Genomic DNA, 14,752 nt, shown 5'->3' on the forward strand with positions numbered 1-14,752 from the left:
CAAGACAGCCTGTGGGTTTGCCCGCGTCAGGCTGCCAGAGCAGATAGGCTCATTCATTAGCACAGGTTCAGACCCCAAAGGGTTACCATGACTGCTGGAGTCACTTTCTCGTAAATAGGGGCCTTTATGTGCCTATGGAAATAATGTTAATAGTCCTGGCTAACATTTATGGAACACTTGTTATGAATGTGATATTTCTAATGGAGTATTATTTTATTGGACTTTCACAGCAGCCCGGAAGGCAGGCAGTCCTTGCTGTTCCTGCCATATATCAGCTCACTCAGGGCCTTTGCACGTATAGCTGATTCTGCCCGAGTTCTTCCCCCATATCGGCGTGACATGCTCCCTGCCTCCTGCAGGTCTTGGCTTAAATGTCACCTTCTCAGAGAAGCCTTTGGCAACCGTGCATTTCGAATTTCAACAGGTCCCCCGCCTGAGCACTCTTCATCTGCCTTCCCTGCCTTCTTCTTGTCATCGTACAAGACCGTCACCGTATAACCCACTTCCTCTGTGTATTGTCCTTCCTCTCCTATTAGTATATAGGCTCCATAAGGACAAAGACTTCTGTTTTCAGAAAGGCTCCCGGCACCTAGAAGACTCTCAACAGATATTGGTTGAAGACAAAATAAACGTAATATTACCGTAAGCATTTTACAGGCTAGGAAAGAGAAGTTTACAGAAATTCTTAATGTGCCCCCACGTTACGCGGAAAACCAGTAATGGATCCAGAATTTATCTGCATCTCAGGACTCCAAGGCTTCACAACGCTCCACTGCCAGCACTTGGCCGCGCCGGGAACTAAGGCGACAAAACTGCCTCTTCATCCCAGTGACATGTTCCCTGGAGGTTGGCTTCAGTGTAACCGATTCACGTCAATCGACAGGTCGCCTCTCATCCCTCTGCTCTAGCCAACTGTCCAGAGTTCACTCCAGTTCGTCACCAATGCAGGTCTTACTACTACTTGTGTGGAGCAGACTTGCGATGTGTCACGCACTGTGGTGGAAGCCGTGGGTCCAGAGCCGATGAGAGAGACAGCTGCCCTCCAGGAGCTCACAGTTTGGTGGCACAAAGCCTCGACAATAACTACACCTTAAAGTCCCAGGGTAGCCTCGGTCACATAGTACTGTTGTGCAGCCAGTTACCTGCACTGCTTTTGTTCTAATTCACTGACAATGGTACCGGAAAATGCGTGGGCTTGGGAGCCAGGTGAAACTGGGTGTGAATCTGGGTTCTTACTTATGCGTCGTTACTTCCTCAGCCTTTCTGGGATGTCCTATGCAGTAGAGGTAAGGGACATGCGTAGCACCGTGTGTGGGGCCTGGTAGTTGCCAGTAGGGGGCTGCTGCCATCATTGTTAGTTATCAGTGTCAGCATTTGTCACTATCGTTCAGCGGCTGAGCAATGAATTCAATGCCTACAGGTCAATCAGAAGAACTTAGTTTGGGTTTAGAAAGCTATGCCAGGTGATGACAGTAGTTTATTATTCGATTAAGACTAGTCGATGTGATAGTCACTGTGCTCGGTGTTTTATGTATTCCTCACAACAGTCCTGTGAGGCATTATGAAAACCCATTTTTACAAAAGAGTACATGGAACCAAAGAGCAGTAATTATGTCTGTTGCTCAAGGTCGCGCAGCTAGGAAGCATGGAGCTGACATGGGGGGTAATACTCTTAATCTTGGTGACTTAAGAGGAATCCAAGTGTGGGGATTGAGAGGTGAGTGTATGCTTGTCTCCATTCTCAAACCAGTCAGGAAAGCAACAAAAGGTACCAAAGCTGGAGTCAAGAAGCTGGCACGCAATTCCTAATGCTGCTACTGCGTAAGCGTCCTAACCTTGGCCCATGGAGCTCACGTCTCTGAGTCTTGGTTTCCCCACCTGTGGAAATGAACAGAGTGCCCTTGATGATGGCCAAGGGTCCTTTCCACTCCGTGGGCCTCTGATGGTGGGAGAAGGCTCGTTCCTTCAGCTGCAGGTGTACCAGAGTCAGCACACCATCCCCCTGGGGTCAGAACGACCTTGGCTGAAATCCCAGCTCGGCCACTCACTAGCTCAGTTTCCTTACTTGTAAAATAAGCGTAATAATCCCAATTTCGTGGGAGAGTCCAGAGGATTAAATAAAATAACATTTACGTCGTGAGTAGTCAGCTTTCCATCAAGGAATAGGTCTCATCCGATAATTCAAGGTACTTGAACAAAGGCACTGTGCTGAGGTGGGTGGGCAGCATGAGTGAATCGGGATGCTGACGCACCACAGACGAGCAGGGGCAGCCAGCTGTTACCAGCTCTGGGCCAAGAGCTGTGCGTTAGTTCCCGAGGCGGCCATAACCAAGTGTACCACAGGCAGGGTGGCTTAGGCAGCAGAAACTAATTTTCTTGCAATTTGGTGCCTGGAAGCCCAAGATCAAGACGTTCGCAGGGTTGGTTTCTTCTGAGGTCTGTCTCCTCCTGTTACAAAAAGGCCATCTTCTCCCTGTGTTTTCACATAGTCATCCTGCTGTACCTGTCTGTCCAACTTTCCTCTGTCATAAGGGCGCCAGTCATCCTGGGTGAAGGCCCACCTCCATGACCTCATTTTAACGTGACACCTCTTTGAAGACCCTGTCTCCAAATGCAGTCACATTCCGAGGTCCTGGGTGGGGAGGGGTTAGGACTTCAGTATATTAATTTGGGGAGAATACAGTTCAGCCCATGACAAGAGTCAAAGGGAAGAGAGAATGCTGCCAGAAGCCAGTGAGAGCTGGGAGCATGGAGGAGGGCTGCCCAGCAGGAACGGAAGTGGGAGAGGACACAGGCACTCGGGGCAACCCTGCCAACCTTGGTAGTGCACGCTCCCTTTCCTCCCACGCTCTAGTCTGGCCCATGCTTCCAACCAGGAAGCAGCCACCAGGGATCCCAGGTGATTGGATCTGAATGGATGAGTCTTCTGGGGCACAGAGGGAGGCAGAGGAGGACAGAAAGTGCACCTGAGGTAGACAGACGGGGAATACACAGCATAACACCGGGCACGAACGAGGCACTCCTGAAGTGGTAGTTCTGTCCACGTCATAAATGGGGGGCTGGGAGGGGTGAAAGCGGAGAAGGCTGTGAGCTCTGCATTCCTCACTGGATTTTTTTGCAGTGCGTGCATGCGTTTTCTTGGAGCATGTGAACGAGTAAAAAATGAAAAGATGCATAGTAGGCCCTTCCATGTGGACTTGCTTTGTTTAAGTTTGAAATTGCAAAACGCTGCTTGCCCTTTCTGCAGTCCGTTAGCTCAGCGTTCATTCAGGCTCCAGCTCACGTTCAGCTGGTCAGAACTGCTTGGCCATTGAAGCCGTCTCGCCCGTCTTGGTAAGCAAATGAGACATCATCTCGTGCAGCAGAGCATCCAGCCAGACTAGTAGAGAGAGACAGGCTTATTATTTGTAAAACATTAAAATCTCCATGCCAACAAGCTGGTCAGCAGATCTCACTTCTGTTCAGAGAGTAGTTATTTTTCAGTACCTGATAGAAGGTCTGTGGGGCTCCAGACACCATCCCCTCCAACCCCCAGCCCCTGGAGGGCTTGGCAGGGCTGTCCTCGCCTCTTGCATCTGCCTCTGGCTTTTCTAAGCATCGTAATATGCTCCATTTTATTTAGTGGTAATTTTAAGACCAGAATCTTGGACTTTATGTATTTTTCCCCCTATATAGCTCCGGAAAATATTACTGGGGGAGACACGCTGGAGAGCCTTTGATAACTAACTACTTTAACTACAGCGGCCTGGGGGTGCCCAGAATGTCTGTTCAGTATCTGTTATCTCTCGCTTTCCGGTGGACTACTGTGACAGGCTGTCTTGGCTCAGCGCGGGTCCTGTAAGAGCTTTGATCTCCTGGCGGGTGTCCTGCGTGGGAGGACACCCAAAACCACAACCCCGTGAGCATTGTTCCTGCCTTAGGTTTTTCTTATCCGCTTACCACCTGACATGGGTAAAGTCACTTACCCTCTATGATTTAATAAGTATCTGAAAAATTGTCCAAATCTGGAAAATGGCAATAATAATTTTGGCCTAAAACAACAGCCTAGGGTGCTTGGGAATCACGGTACCCTTGTGTGTTTCCTTGAGACACAGGAGACTTGGGGTCTTGTCGCTTCTGTCAACTTCCTAGGACTGCCGTAATAAAGTACCACAAACTGGATGGCATACACAGAACTGTATTCTTTCACAGTCCTGGAGACTGGAAGAACACAGTCAAGGTGTTGGCCAGACCACACTCCCTCTGAAGACTCTAAGGGATAATCCTTCCTCGCCTCTTCCAGCTTCTGGGAGCCCCTAAAACAACAGCCTAGGGTGCTTGGGAATCACGGTACCCTTGTGATTCCCAAGGGCCACGTGTCCCTTCGCGGGTAGCAGCTTAACTTCAGCGTCTGCCTCCATCTTCACGTGGCCGTCTTCCCTTGGCATCTGGTTCTAGCTCTTCTTATAAGGGCACCACCCTAATTTAGCAGGGCTCATGTTCACTTGATGACATCTGCAAAAACCCTATTTCCAAATAAGGTCCCATTCACAGGTCCTGCAGTAGACTTGAACGTACTTTTTGGTGATACCCAGCTCAGCCCACGGTAGCACTTTTCCTCACCTTGTTGTTTGCAAATAACCAGTCCCTCTGGCTAAGAGTCACTATTTGTAGCGTCTCCTCGGGTCTGCACAGTTGACCAGGAATTTTCCTCCTCATTGGACAAATGCGTCTAGAAGGAGGAAGGAAAACTGGGATAAGTGGAACAGATTATCAGAGGGACGTGGAAAGTGAGAGGAGAAAGATAAATAAAGCACAGGGAAAAGATGAGAGTCTCAGGGGGCCCTAAGCTTTGTTTTCTTATGTTAGTAATTTTTCTTTAGGCCGCCCACCTTAGCTTCTGAATCTCGGTTTCCTCAGGGAAATGAGGGTGGTAGCAGGCCATGGATTTGTTAACCTCTGAGGTTTCTTCTACCTTAATATTCTTTGATTCCACAAAAAAACACACACACAAAAAAAAAAAAAAAGCAAAGTGGGCAGCGAGCACCACCCATCCGGGAAAGTCCAGCAGCATTGAGCAGCGGGTTTCTAGCCAATAAATATAAAGAACTCCTGCAAACTGGCAAGAGAACCCAATAGGAAAAGACTTGAACAGGCCCTTCCTAAAAGAGGATACCCACATGGGAAGTTAACATCTGAAAAGATGCTAAGCTTCTTTAATCACTAAAATTCAAATTATAATCTATAATGTGATACCACCACATACCTCCCCAATGGTCTAAAATGCAAAATCCCAGGCCAGGACGAGTATTCTTCAGAGTGGATCCATTGGAACTCTCATACACTACTACTAGAGCTGAGAAATAGGAAGAAGCATTTGGCAATGTCTACTTAAGCTGAACATATGCAGTCCCTGTGTGACCCAGCAATTCCACTCCTAGGTGTGCACCCACCAGAATGGCATGCATATGACACCAAAAGTCATGTTCGAGAATGGTGATAACAGCTTTCAAACTGGAAACCACCCAAATATCCATCAGCAATGGAATGGGTAACTAGGGGGAGCTATATTCATATTATGGGTTATTACACAGCATTAAGTGAACAAACTACAACTCCATGCAATAATGTGAATGGATTTCACAGACTTAGCTGTGAGCCAAAAGGTCATTCGATTTATGTAAAATGTAGAAACTGATAAAACTAAACTATGGTGTGAGAATCCGGGATAAACGGTTAGTGGCTGGTGTGTCACTCTAAGGCCCTTGACCGAGACGGGACTCTTATTAGTCTCTTAGTGACATTCTGTTTCTTGGTCTGGGTTCTAGTTACCACAGTGAGTTCACGTTGTAGGAATTCATCAAGCCGTCCGCTTATCATCTCTGTACTTTTCTGAGTGTATATTTTACTTAGGTAAAAAGTTTGCCTGTAGAAGCACAAGAATACATATCTTCTGCAAGTCTTGGTTAAAAAGCGTTTGCCAGTTACCAAACCCTTTACGTTCTTAATCCTGTCACAGTCTTGGCCAAGTACATTCTTTCCAGTGAAAGAAGAGGAAGAGTGAAGTTTTGTTCTCTTAAAGGACCACTGCCCATGACGTGAGAGCTGACTCCCGCCCATTTCGAACCAACCCTGCCTGTCCAAAGCACCCCTCCCTGCTTGAGTGCCCATAGCACCTCCAAACTCTTGAGAGCAGGAACCGCTGTGTTTCCCATCTCTGTATATCTGGTGTCTGACACATAGAAGTCACTGGATACATATTTATGGAATGAATGAGTGAGCGAGCACCAGCCTTTTTTCACATCTGAGCAGCCCTTTTTACTCCATCCATCTACACTTTCACAAATCCCAGCCAAGTCAGGGAAGGCTTCGGGTGGAAGGATTTCCATTTTCTCTCTCTGATAAAGAGCTTTTGGGAAGAAGGAAAAAAATGTAAAGAGCAAAAAGGAGAACATTTAATTTATATGATCAAAAGTGAGCCCCAACTGAAATCAACAGAGGATTTTAAATTAAGTGGTTTTTAATAAACTCACCTTCTATTGGGTCATGCATGAGAATTCTAGAACTTCCGAGCAGAACAGAGGAAAAAATCATGATTAGGAGGGTCATTCTCATAAACATTTCCAGGATGAGAGCCAGTGTGTTCCGAGACTCCTGCATAGAAGCCTGCTCAGGGCCCACCTAATGTTTCCCTGGTTCAAACCAGCAAAGCAACAGGAAACACTAAAGGACTAAGAAACAAATCTCCTTTTGCTTGGATTGTTCCTTGCAAGGCAGGTGGAGAGCTGAGAAAATGCAGACAGAAGCCAGTGAGGACTCAAAAATAAAGGGAGAAGCAATATCGTACCAGGCTCCTGGAGGAAAGAGGGGTCATGCGCCTGGGGGAAAGAGGGGTCATGCGCCTGGGGGAAAGAGGGGTCATGCGCCTGGGGGAAAGAGGGGTCATGCGCCTGGGGGAAAGAGGGGTCATGCGCCTGGGGGAAAGAGGGGTTGATACTTCCAACACTGTTTAACTTTATTTAACCAGCATCTCCTAAAGTTAATTAACTAAGTTAACCCTGCTTCCCACAACACCTATTAGCATCCTGCAGAATGCCATGGAACACACTGTGGGAAACTTCGAGTTTAGTAATAAAACCTTTCATCTGAAACCGGCTCTGAACTGGTCCGAAGGAGGCTCATTATCACTTTGAACCTCAGTTTCTCCTTCTGAATTAAGGAAGCACGTGGTCTGAATTAGCCAAGCCAATTCTAGCCATATTCTTTAACTTGGCTAAAGAAGGAAAGCAGGCTGCTGAGAGACAGAGATAGAGACAGAGACAGAGAGAGAGAGAGACAGAGAAAGAGAGAGAATGAGAATAGTTGCAGAGCCTCCCCTTAAAAAGGTTTTCTTTCTTTCTTTTTTTTTTTTTAAAAAAAAGGAGGTTTTCATAATGCAAGCTTAAGGTATTCCCTTTGCTAAAATAAAAATTTTTATGGGTCCTCCTTGCTGGTGGTAGGACTCATGCTAAGAAATTAGTTGATGAGCTCAGATGCCCAAGAAAGGAGATCTCTGTACCATGCAGGAGGGAAGGTTGACATAAGGTAGCTTTGAAACAGTGTGCTGATTTAAATCTTTCTTGGCTTCAGCTGGTGACCCAAGCTCATGTCTGTCAGGTCAGGTCCCACCTTTTGTATGCAGCTTCAGTGTCACACAGGACTGCCCTGCCTTTCATGGCCTTAAATGCTTGGTCTCCCTTCCGGAACTTTGCACAGACTGTCTGGTTATGGCCTGTGGTCTTCTCAGAGTCCTTCAGACATTTACGTACTGTCCCTCTAGGAACTGCCTGACTTGTTTTGGCTTTAAGCCATTGATTCAACTAGGTCTCGCCATTTTTAATACCATGCATGTACACAGACACCAGGAGGCAGCCTGGCTTGGTTGGAAGACCCGAGATCAAAGAGTGAGACTCCTCCTGCCATTCACGAGCCATGCGTGAGCCTTCGTTTCTTCATGTGTAAAATGGAGATAATTCCATCGACCTTGCATGTTTGTCGTAAGAACCCGAGGCCATCTAAGTCAAGCACCTTGTTTCTAGTATCCAGCAGTTGCTTGATAAATGGACGGTATCATCAGCATGGTCGTCATTTTAGGTGTATTTGCAGTTCGCCCCTTTGCTGTTGCATTGGTTAAAAATCATTATCTGGCTCGTAAAAAAATCATGATTCCTCTCTCCTCTCTACATAGACATCCACCTTTCTTTCCTTGCCATCTTGGCTTCTGAGCTATTGCTACATATTCCTTTAGGGAAGAAGAGACATTACCCTCTGATCCACAGATGAAACACTCTACCACTGAACCAGATGTTCACAGGAGAAGCCTTTGATTTTTAATTAATTTATTCATTTATTTATTTAGTGTTGGCCTGTTAGGCTCCCAGCACAACAGCTGAAAGTAAAGCCCTGCCAGCCCGGAGCACCCAGCCAGCTCCCTGGGGAGTTCCTGTCACACGGCAGGCACCTGCCTCTGCGGGGAGCACTGGCCTCCAGGACCAAGAGTTCGTTCCGCCCACCCAGACCCTGACAGCCAAGACGGAGATGGGTGGACCAGGCAGCGGCAAATGCCAGGCAAAGGCCAAAGTCAAGCTTTTTGGCATCACCTTTCCCCTGACAGCAGGAAAGCCGTGTCACAGTCTGCCTTTGGGACATGCGTTCCAAAGCCAAATCTGTGTTGTTTCAGCTTGAAAGGGCCCCATTTCAGAAGGAGCCGTTTTTGTCATTGGAACCAGTGTTCACCTAAAAAGCTTGCTCCCCCAAATACAAATGCACAGAATTTGTATTAATTCTAGTGGGAGTTACGCAAGCTGAGTAAATGATAATTAGGCACCTTAATGAGGAAATGTACGGTGTTAGTCGTCGTTATTTATCTAAGCTTTCATGTACCACTTCGTATTTTCAAAGCCCTTGACAATCGTATTTAGGGTATCTCCCCAGCCCCGTAGGAGTGAGGTCAATAGATAGGGTTATGCTTCTCTTGGAAATGTAGTTTTTTGGCTCTTGTACAATCTGGCTGCAAACTTTTAACCTTTGAAGAAACCGGCAGATTCTTTTATAAGCATCTATCTATGTGATTATATTTAACAGCCTTAGCTGCTTGAGAATATAATTTATGCACATAATTTTCCTTGTGGTGGATTTTCTTTCCTTTAATATTTTTTTCTTCCTGTGGGTTATGTCCCTTAGATGCCACTTGCAATAACCGCAAGGGACATCATAATCACACTGGTTGTGACACCATAAGCTGACCACTGACAGAAGACTGAGAAGGAATATGAGCCTGGAAATATTTCACCGTTTTTAAGTGTCCAGTGCATTCCACACACGGGATTTTTAAGATTTTCAGAAAGATGAGTGAATTCACGCTAGTAAGTGAATTACTAGGTATGCACATTTATTGTCAATTAACATTTCTCAATTTAGCAATATTGAGTACTGCTCCTACTGTACCGGATACTGTTTGTTTTTATGTCGTGGGATTTTTACGTTGAGGTAAGAAACGATAGATCACGGCATGTACCGGATACTTCTCAAGGTACAGTTTTTTAGTCCTCATAGTGATCTTAAATTTAATTTGGGATTGCCCCGTATTATACAAATATGGAACTGGGGCTCAGAATCCCAGTGATCTTATTTAAGAAATATTGCTAGTACGTGATCCTATCAGGACGCAAGCCGAGGTCTCACGGTTCCAAGTCCACTGCAGTTTTCACGTTACATGCAGCTTCCTCTTCCATGAGAGGTACAAAAATGCCTGTGTTCCAGAATGCCTTCTGCTGCAGCAGCAGCATGAGGATGCCAGGACTTCATTGTACAAATGACCTGCGCTTAATTGTAAATTTAGGAGCAAAGACAAATGTTTTCACCCATGCTAGACAAGTTGATGCGGCCTCTTTTTGATTTTCTTTTTTTTTGGGGGGGGGGAGAAGACGGAGAACTGGGTCATTACCTCTTCAAGTCTGCTGTTCAAATGTGGTGGAAAACACTTGCTACCTGATAGGCATTCAGAGCCCTGAAGGGAGAAGCCTGTCTGGTTTGACCTTCACATAATCCTCTGCATCCTTTATGTTTCAGTTTAGACATCATTTATTTCAGGAAGCTTTCCTCTAATGCTTCCCCACACACACACACAATCAGATCTCAGTCGGTTTGCCTGTGCCGGCTCCCATGGTTCTTACCACATCTCGGATCTGTCACAGTGTTTGACATTTTCTGGGTTCCACGTCTTCCTTCTCTAGTAAGCCTTACTCCCCAAGAACAAGGACTGTGCTTTATAAACTAAGTCCCCAGTTAAGCTAGTGAATAGAACCCTAGGAGGTGCTCAAAACTTACCTCTAAAATGAATTACAGAAGAAATCACTTCTAGGGCACGTGGTTGAAGTCCACACAGGGTCCCCATGGGTTTGTGGGACAATGTCAAGGGCAGTTTGCATATGGCCACGCGGTGGGTCCTGGCAGCCCTGATTCCCATGTCCTCATGCTGGCTGTGTACACGTTTGGCTTTCGTGTTTAGCATGAAGCATTCATTCAAAACATCGAGACACGAAGGAAATGCATCTCATAGACCCTGCTGGCATGGGACACACAGCAGAGGAAGACCCTTTTGCAGACGGAGCAGTGGGAAGCACTTGCCAGCATGATGACACTGGAAAAGTCTTTTTAGCACCTCAGCTCCCATATTTATCGAGAGGCCACGATAATGACGAGCCTGCCTCCTTTCTAAGGATGTTGTACGTCAGGAGAGACAAAGAATGCTGAAGCTCAGGAAGGCAGAAGCCGAGAGTGAACTCCGTGAGCTTTGTGACATGGTTGCTCATGAATTTTTATGTTCGTTTTGGATTCTGATTCTTGGTTGAATCGGGGAATCGAGAGTAGTATATTTAGTAAACTTTCTGGGGTTCTGAAGAGGGAACCAGGACGAGTATTGGCTTTGTCGAGTTTGCAAAGACAGAGGTAGTCACGTACCAGAGTGCCATTAAGCCAGTCCTGCTGGAAGGAATGGACTGATGAAAGGGAAAAAAGATGCAGATGGGCCTGGCATGCCAGGCGAAGGAACTGTGTGGCTTATTCTTTAGACCAGCTGAGATACTGGAGGCCTTTGAGCCTGTGAAGTGACCAGACGAAGCAGCGGTTTAGGTTGGGTTTTCTGAAACGGATTCGGTTGTGGTCGCTGCCTTGCTCAGAATCCTTCACTAGCTCCCGGTTCTCTTCAGTACGACTTCCCAACTAGTGTGGCACTCATGGGTGACAGATGTGCCAAAATAGTGATCCCTTCAGCCAGGGGGGCACCTGAATGGGACTTGGGGCCCATTCCAGCCACAAGCAGCTTCCTCCCTAGCCTCCAGTAGGTTGTCAGCATACCATCTTCTGTTTAGGACATGGCATGAAAATGGTTGGAAAGCGTCTCTTTTGCATAGCTATAAAGCCCTTCACCATGCGTTCCCTGCTCACTTGTTCATGCTCGCATCCTGGCATGTGCCCCAAAGTATGCCATTTAAACCATCTAGCCATCACACACTGTAGTTCCTGCATAGCCCACTGTCTCCACCCTGCCTTCGTCCATATCTCCTCACCTTGTCTGCCTGACCTAATCCTAGCCCAGCCTGACCTACGCCCCCTCCTGTGTTCCTTTATTAACCAGTGCACATTCTCAGTGTTTGCACTCATCTCACTGAATTGTAGTGGTTTGCATGTCTGCCACAGGAGGGCCTGGCAAGAACTGTCTGTTATACATCCAGGAAATACATGCTAAATGTATACGTCAAATAAAACCCAGGAGGTTAGAAAACGTAGGGAAGAAACACACACACAAGTCTGTTTCACTTAGTTTGCACACAATAGGTGCTCAGTGAATAACTGTTGAATGAATGAGTAAAAGAAGAGACGCAAAAGCTGTTTTCCTGGAGAATCCCTGAGACGTGGTGATGGCTTGAATGCAAGAGAGAAGGGAGATGGAGTGGTTCTAGATGTTTCAAGACAAGTAGTGCCATCAGCACAGCAGTCCTCATACAGCGTTGGAAGCTGTACCTTGGGATTAGGATGTTTATTACAGCATTGTTTGTAATAGCAGAAACAGAGGAAACAGCGAAATATCCCTCGGTAGGGGGATGCATAAGTAAATTGTGGTATATTTATATGATGAATAAAGTGCTTACAGTGAATAAACTAGATATTGACATCTTAAAATGGTTAAAACCTAAAGACATAACATTGGGTGGAAAGGTGAGTTAGAATGAAAATATGTACTACAAAACACTCTAAAAACACCAAATATGGTTTATTAATATATGCGTGGGGAATAAAAGTATGAAAGTGCGCATGGAAATGGAACCCAACCTCCTCAGGATAGAGGTTACCCTGGGGGAAGGGAGGACTAGAATGAAATAGAGGAGCTTTTGATTCGTCTGTAATGTTTCATTATTAACAGCAAATGTGGCACTACATTAGCATGTATTAAACAGAGGTGGTGTGGATTTGTTATTAGTTTCTGTACTTTTAGGCTGGTTTGAAATAGTTCATCCTTTTAAAATTAAATTAAAATCACAAAAGAAAAGGCCGGATAACTGGCAGAGTGATTTCTGTATTTAGTCTTCTGTTCTGGACACCCCCCTCTTTTCAACTAGCCGGGCAAACAGAGTGGAATGACATCTGCCACTTAGAACTCACCAAGTCGTAACACGATTTAAAAGCACCAATTCTCAGTTCAGTCTCCAGAGATGAATAGCTCTACATTTGACCTCTTTGGAGACTTCCAAAAGTTCATTAATATCTTTCACCGTTGTTTACAGCTTCTACTACCAACACCACCCCCATTCTTTCCTAAGTGTTGGAGCATCTATCCAACCTACCTGGAATTAGTTTCTGCAATAAGATTTAATGAAACTCTCTTTCACATGTTTAACTGGAGTCTATTTGCTTGAATCCATCACTATATTCTCTTGGCTTGTAACTTTGTAAATTTTTCTTTCCCTTCCCACCAAAAGACGCCATCAAATAATATGCTTGTGGTGAATTGTACTGTTCCCAAAATTGCTTTCCTGTTTGGGGAGCGATATTTGTGTGCTGAAGCTCGCTTCCACTGACGCAGGAGGGCCACTTATACACATTTCTTCCCAGTGGGTGTTCAGTGACATCGTATCAGTAGCTTGAAATCAGCCATGATGGGTGTATTTACACCATGGAAATGGGCAAGTATTACAAATCCAGTTTTTGTCTTTGTTTTTTTGCTTGGAGAGCTGGTGGTTAAACATTCACCAGCCTCCTGCTTGGGGGTATGACAATTTTCTGAATTGTACAGGGCAAACATACATGCAAAAACCAAAAAGGAAAAAGTCTGTGGCCTGTGTCACAGAGCCCCAAAGAGGCATTGCTGGGCCTTAGATCTGCATGGTGTAGTCAGAGAAGCTCTGGCTTTGGAGTCAGGCAGATCTGAGTTTGAATCTGGTATAGCTAGTCTTGTACTGTGAATTGGTAAGTGTCTGACTTAGCCCCTCAGTTTCCCACCTGTTGAATAAGGATGACAAAATATAGTTTGTAGACATCTTGTGAGTGTTAAGTGAAATAATATGTGCAAAAAACCTAACAAAGAACAAAGGAGATAAGCAATAAGTGTAATTGGCACTTCTGACTTATAAGTTCAGATCTCTGTATTATCCCATTCTTCCCATAACCATATATATGTGTGTGTGTGTGTGTGTGTGTGTGTGTATACGTATATATATACGTATATATATGTATATACAGTATTTCCCCCAAAACAAGACCTAGCCAGACGATCAGCTCTAATGCGTCTTTTGTAGCAAAAATTAATATAAGACCCAGTCTTATTTTAATATAATATAAGACCAGGTCTAATTTAATATAATATAATTAATACAATATAATACCGGGTCTTATATTAATTTTTGCTCTAAAAGACGTATTAGAGCTGATGGTCCGGCTAGGTCTTATTTTGGGGGAAACACGGTGTGTGTGTATGTGTGTGTGTGTAACTTTTTTTTTAAATTTCAACTCTAACTGACCAAACACCTTTCACTAAATGGTGAAATGGTGAATATACTTTTTCTCCAAATATGTGCCACTAGAATAAGTAAAAAGTCTCTGTGTTGACATTTATGTGTGATTTGGGGAATCAGTTTCTTTCCAGCAATCTTAGAAATGTATATACTAGGTATCAACTAAGATCATTTTTCAACTACCTGGCTTTTTCTCCCCTGACCGTTCCGCTGAGCAAAGCATCCTGAGGAGGATGGATTTGGGAGCCCATGGGTGCTACAATTCCATCCACCAAATTAATTGCAGTGGCCTCCAGGGAAATTCTCTTGGCTTCCAAATGCTGTGCTCTGTGCTTTCTCTACTTGCTCCAACTGACCTGGTAGGAGACAGCTGCTTCTGAGCCATTTAGCTAAGTCAGAATGTACTTTCCTTGTTAGACTTCTATTAGTTAATTTTTTTTTTAGTCTGAGTAATACATTTAGTTATTTTAGCATGTTGGAAAATGCAAAAGGGTATAGAATGGCAGTTTCCTTGGCTACACAATTCCCCATTTATCCAGGTCACTCCCCATAAAAACGAACACCAACAAAAACACAGAAGGTGGAGAGGAAGAGGAAACAACCTCTCCTTATCAATTTTTCATGAAACCAAAGGCTTTTGGAGCTCCTCTTCAAGATCCCGCATCAACACTACCTTCACCATAGTTTCCATATGTGTTGATCATGGTGGGCTAAAGAAGTCT

The 14,752-nt window shown here is 45.1% G+C and overlaps 1 protein-coding gene across 3 annotated transcripts in view; it reads left to right on the forward strand.

Moving 5' to 3' along the window:
- Positions 1–14,752, forward strand: part of LARGE1 (LARGE xylosyl- and glucuronyltransferase 1) — a 494,394-nt gene that overhangs the window by 406,944 nt on the left and 72,698 nt on the right. The window lies entirely within an intron of this gene.

The sequence above is a fragment of the Rhinolophus ferrumequinum genome, chromosome 10 (assembly GCF_004115265.2).
Source record: "Rhinolophus ferrumequinum isolate MPI-CBG mRhiFer1 chromosome 10, mRhiFer1_v1.p, whole genome shotgun sequence".
Lineage (NCBI taxonomy): Eukaryota > Metazoa > Chordata > Mammalia > Chiroptera > Rhinolophidae > Rhinolophus > Rhinolophus ferrumequinum.